The sequence below is a fragment of the Salvelinus alpinus genome, chromosome 25 (assembly GCF_045679555.1).
Source record: "Salvelinus alpinus chromosome 25, SLU_Salpinus.1, whole genome shotgun sequence".
Classification (NCBI taxonomy): Eukaryota; Metazoa; Chordata; class Actinopteri; order Salmoniformes; family Salmonidae; genus Salvelinus; species Salvelinus alpinus.
In genome coordinates, this window is record NC_092110.1 from 18,559,488 (window position 1) to 18,565,694 (window position 6,207).

A 6,207-nucleotide genomic window follows, 5' to 3' on the forward strand; every position below is an offset into this window, starting at 1 on the left:
CCACGGCGTCTCCAGACTCTGTCACGTCTGTCACATGTGCTCATGTGCTCAGTGTGAACCTGCTTTCATCTGTGAAGAGCACAGGGCGCCAGTGGCGAATTTGCCAATCTTGGTGTTCTCTGGCAAATGCCAAACGTCCTGCACGGTGTTGGGCTGTAAGCACAACCCCCACCTGTGGACGTCGGGCCCTCATACCACCCTCATGGAGTCTGTTTCTGACCGTTTGAGCAGACACATGCACATTTGTGGCCTGCTGGAGGTCATTTTGCAGGGCTCTGGCAGTGCTCCTCCTTGCACAAAGGCGTACAAACTGATATACAGTGGTGTGAAGTACTTAAGTAAAAATACTTTAGTCATTTTTGGGGGTATGTACTTTACTTTACTATTTATATTTTTGACTACTTTACTCCACTACATTCCTAAAGAAAATAATGTACTTTCTACTCCATACATTTTCCCTGACACCGAAAAGTATTCCTTACATTTTGAATGCTTAGCAGGACAGGAAAATGGTCTAATTCACACTCTTAAAGAGAAAATCCCTGTTCATCCCTACTGCATCTGATCTGGCAGACTCACTAAACACAAATGCTTTGTTTGTAAATTATGTCTGAGTGTTGGAGTGTGCCCCTGGCAATCTGTAAATTTTAAAACACTTAAGTATATACTTAAGTATATTTTTGCAATTAAATTTACTTTTGATACTTCGGTATATTTAAAACCAAATACTTTCTGACTGTTACTCAAGTAGAATTTTACTGGGTGACTTTCACTTTTACTTGAGTCATTTTCTATTAAGACATCTTTACTTTTACTATGACAAGTGGGTACTTTTTCCACCACTGCTGATACAAATGCAAGAACTGACTTATATTCACTTGTCTATTGTTCCATTCTTCAATCTGGTCTTTCACATGCATATTTTAGTTGTTACACCTGTGTGATGTGTCTGATATAAATTAATAAAAATGTATTCACCCTGTACATTACTTGAATTTTAGAACTTTTGAATCATAAGCTAAGTGTTGTCTTGATACAGTCTGCATGTTTAAGTTTCCATAAGTTAGTAAAAATGTGAAGACCAACAGGCTATGAAATAGTTATTATTTTCTAACCTAACTAAAAAAAAAAGAACAGTTTTTACACAGCTTCATAAATTCGGCCATTGAAAGCATTTTAGAGGGAGGAGAGAGCATATGTATTGAAGTGAGTATGGTAAATCCAACCAGTAACCCTTGATTATATGCTATATCACACAGACTGCAATAGTGAAGGTGCCATAAGTATACTATTATGAGTGGAGCCTACTTCTCTGTGCTCTGAAGAGATCGCAGGTGGTTGGTCAGAAGGCTCTGGAGGTCCTTGGCATGTTCTGTCTCTGTAGCGACTGGAGAGGGGTGGATGGAACTACTGAGTGTGCTTGAAAGAGCAAGAGTTAACATCTAACGAGTATATTGTTGATTATTGAGGACTAAGGGGGCATTCAAATCAGACATGGATGTGTAAAAGACGCAGCAACTCAATGGTTTTTGATGGGAGGAGGGCGTTGGGGAGGCCCTGGCATTGTGTTGCGCTGTCCGTCTGAAAAGTTGCAGAGATTCATCAACTGAAAACTTAAAGCAGTGTTCCTTCTCGTCACACCACTGTGTTGGACAGGCATTTTAAGCATTTTGATTTGAAGGCAGCCTTACTCTGTGGTTCAAGTTGTATTTTAATGTCTAACTTCCCCTCTTACTGGGCGAGTTTGTTTTGCATGGCCCGGTGCCACGGATGGGTGGAGATTTAGTTTAAGGACCAATGGAATGGTCTAAAATGTGCAAAATCCACCCACCCGGGGCACAATGTTAAACAAACTGGCCCACACTATGACCCCTAAGCCCTCACCCGTGACCTCCCATTGGCCCAGGGCCTCCTGTCTAACCCTCTAATCAGAGTCTCTCTGACAGGAAGTTAATCCAGTAGGCAGGTTTATGGTGCATAGGGCTTCTCCACTCCTCAAATGAGTGGAGTATTAGTTCTTCAAATAGGACCGGTAGCGAGCACCTAAGGAGTTGGACCTATAACTGAAAGGTGGTGCTGGAAAAAAGGAGGGAATTGATCTGGCAACTGGATGGCTGCTGGTTTCACATCCTGAAGATATTCCCCTACTGTTAATGGCCTTGAGCAAGGCACAACACACTCTCCATCCAGAGGCGCTGCACTGCAGCTTGACCCTGTGCTCGCCTCAACTGTAAGCCTGCTGGTAGCAGGCCTTAACCTGGATGCGAGGAAATGCCCTGCCTTGGCGTATGGTTACATCTATCTCCACCAGGCTCCTTTTAAATCAAATGACAAACCTGCATGGATTAGCAAAATAAAATTGTACCTGTATTTAGACAATTGTAGTCATGAAAGCCGCATTTTTTGAGTGTACAGGTTTTTGTTCCAGCACTCTCCGAACACTTCACTCAACTAATTGTGGTCTAAATTTAAGACCATGATTAGTTTAAGGAGATGTTTGCGCTAGGCAGGAATAAAAACGTGCACACAGTTCAGTCCCATGGAACTAGGATTGCAAAAATCCAGTCACTTTCCTAAAATCCCCAGGTTTTGCAGAAATCCTGGTTGGAGGATTCCAGATTTCCTGCTTATTCCCTCATGATTCTGTAAATATCCCAACCAGGTTTTCTGGAAAACCAGGGAATTTTGGGGAAAGTTACTAGATTTTTGCAACTACCTGGGACAGAAATCACCCACGTCTGTATTATAGAATGAGCTCCCTAGGTAACAATGAGATGACAATTCTGCATGATATGGACAACGTGTGGATCTACAGGTAATTGCCCAAATAAAAACACCAACATAAAGTGTCTTAATAGGGTCACCACATGCCACAACAGCTTCAAAGATGCATAGATTCGACAAGTGTCTGAACTCTATTGGAGGGATGCGACACCATTATTCCACGAGACATTCCATCCTTTTATGTTTTGTTGATGGTGGTGGAAAACGTCTCCAGAATCTCCCATAAGTGTTCAGTTTGGTTGAGAGCTGGTGATAGACGGCCATGGCATATGGTTTACTTTGTTTTCATGCTCATCAAACCATTCAGGCACTCTTGCCCTGCGGATGGGGGCATTCTCATCCTATAGCCATGGTAGCCAAAATAATGTCCTGCCCAGCATTTTTGTACATGACCCTAAGCATGCTGGGATGTTAATTGCTTCATTAACTCAGGAACCACACCTGTGTAGAAGCTCCTGCTTTCAATACACTTTGTTTCCCTCATTTACCCAAGTGTTTCCATTATTTTGGCATGTGTGGATATGGCATGTTTTGGCATGTGTGGGTCAGTGCGCAGACCCGCGAGCCATTGCGACCCCTCATCAAATCAAATGTATTTATATAGCCCTTCCTACATCAGCTGATATCTCAAAGTTCTGTACAGAAACCCAGCCTAAAACCCCAAACAGCAAGCAATACAGGTGTAGAAGCACGGTGGCTAGGAAAAACTCTTTAGAAAGGCCAAAACCTAGGAAGAAACCTAGAGAGGAACCAGGCTATGAGGGGTGGCCAGTCCTCTTCTGGCTGTGCCGGGTGGAGATTATAACAGAACATGGCCAAGATGTTCAAATAATAATAATCACAGTAGTTGTCGAGGGTGCAGCAAGTCAGCACCTCAGGAGTAAATGTCAGTTGGCTTTTCATAGCCGATCATTAAGAGTATCTCTACCGCTCCTGCTGTCTCTAGAGAGTTGAAAACAGCAGGTCTGGAACAGGTAGCACATCCGGTGAACAGGTCAGGGTTCCATAGCCGCAGGCAGAACAGTTGAAACTGGAGCAGCAGCACAGCCAGGTGGACTGGGGACAGCAAGGAGTCATCATGCCAGGTAGTCCTGAGGCATGGTCCTAGGGCTCAGGTCCTCCGAGAGAGAGAAAGAAAGAGAGAAAGAGAGAATTAGAGAGAGCATACTTAAATTCACACAGGACACCGGATAAGACAGGAGAAGTACTCCAGATATAACAAACTGACCCTAGCCCCCCGACACATAAACTACTGCAGCATAAATACTGGAGGCTGAGACAGGAGGGGTCAGGAGACACTGTGGCCCCATCCGATGATACCCCCGAACAGGGCCAAACAGGAAGGATATAACCCCACCCACTTTGCCAAAGCACAGCCCCCACACCACTAGAGGGATATCTTCAACCACCAACTTACCATCCTGAGACAAGGCCGAGTATAGCCCACATGATGAGTTCAGATTTTTTGTGGCCCCCACTCCCATCAAAGTTGCCCATCCCTTATCTAGTTGAATATGAATGGGTCCTGACGTCCAGACATGGCCTGTCCTCTTCTATGACGGCAGAGCCCTGCAGACAGCCACGGTGGCTTGGGAACCAAATTAATGGGGAAACACAGACCAAATGGCCAGAGTCAGTCTCCATTTACCTCTGATCCAGCTTGCTGCACAGGATGGGATTTTAATGGCTGTGAATGCCAAGTCGCAGAAGGATCAGAGAGCATTAAAGCTGCATGGGCAGGTCAGACTGAGGGAAGGAGCGTCATGCGGTACGATTCAGTAAGCTGGCAGAGCAGGAGCCTTTGATGTGATGGAGATGGAGAGCAGCTCTCGGACTCTCAATGTTGAGGCCATTGTGTCCAAATTCAAACAGAACAGAGTCCATCTACTAATTAGAGTCCAACCAATCTGAAAAGACACCTGCCTGATCTGATGAGGGCTTCGATGTTCCTCTCTCTATGTTAACAACATGCTCAAAGCCATGCCATGGGAAACCCAACCAGCATTACATGCTTTCACCTACCATTAACATTCCATGTATCAGAACAACAAGACCCTACTGTATTTATCCCACAGAAAAGGTTCAAAGTAATTCTAGGTGACTACATGCCATTGTCCTCTGATAAGGTTACAGCAGGATCATAGCAAAAGAGAAAGCTGCAAGCCTAAAGAATTAATCGTATTATTGCAACCTCATTTATACTGTAATTCTAGTCACGTTTTGAGAGGTTGGGTTGGCAATATCACTCTTGATGTGACAATAAAGACGCCAGATGCCTTTTCCAATGTCCCTGGGGTGACCACTCCTTGTTGGGCTTATAATGAAGAGAGAAAAAATAAAGTCTTTACATTCACATATCTGTGTTGTCTCATACTATTTTGTTAATATATTTTATGCAGTATAACGGTCATTTTAAATGCCATGCTTTTGATTTCTAAGTCTTGCAGTGTCCCAGATCCTATTTTATACATATGGTGAAACTTGTTTTGATGACCGTATTAACTGCCTAGTTAAATAAAGGTGAAAAAAAAGTGTTAATACCTTTATACAACATCTAGTATGAGGGTCTTTAAGGTGTTGATCTGAATACAACAACTAGTATGAGGGTCTTTAAGGTGTTGATCTGAATACAACATCTAGTATGAGTGTCTTTAAGGTGTTGATCTGAATACAACATCTAGTATGAGGGTCTTTAAGGTGTTGATCTGAATACAACATCTAGTATGAGGGTCTTTAAGGTGTTGATCTGAATACAACATCTAGTATGAGGGTCTTTAAGGTGTTGATCTGAATACAACATCTAGTATGAGGGTCTTTAAGGTGTTGATCTGAATACAACATCTAGTATGAGGGTCTTTAAGGTGTTGATCTGAATACAACATCTAGTATGAGGGTCTTTAAGGTGTTGATCTGAATACAACATCTAGTATGAGGGTCTTTAATTTATGTTTAGCTGTTCAACTGCCCTAGAATGGGAATCTACCTGTAAATGGAATATTGATTTCCTGTCTTGCAAGGTTCCTGGACAAATACATCAGTGTGATCAGTAGACACTGTCCAATGCTTCCCACCGTTGTGTCAAGTTGGCTGTTCTTTGGGTGGTGAACCAGTCGTGTCTACACTTGACACACATGTGACTTCTGCTATCAGAATGCGAAGATCGCATTGAAAAGACTGGTCTAGACGCACAGAAGTCGCTTTGTTGTCTGATTGTGTTTAGATCTGGGTAACCACTTCAGGATACACACAGGAAACTGCTGAGTGTGAAAAACCCAGCAGCGTTGCAGTTTGACACACTCAAATTGGTGCGCCTGGCACCTACTACCATACCCCGTTCAAAGGCACTTAAATCTTTTGTCTTGCCCATTCCCCCTCTGAATTGCACACTTACACAATCCATGTCTCAATTGTCTCAAGGCTTAA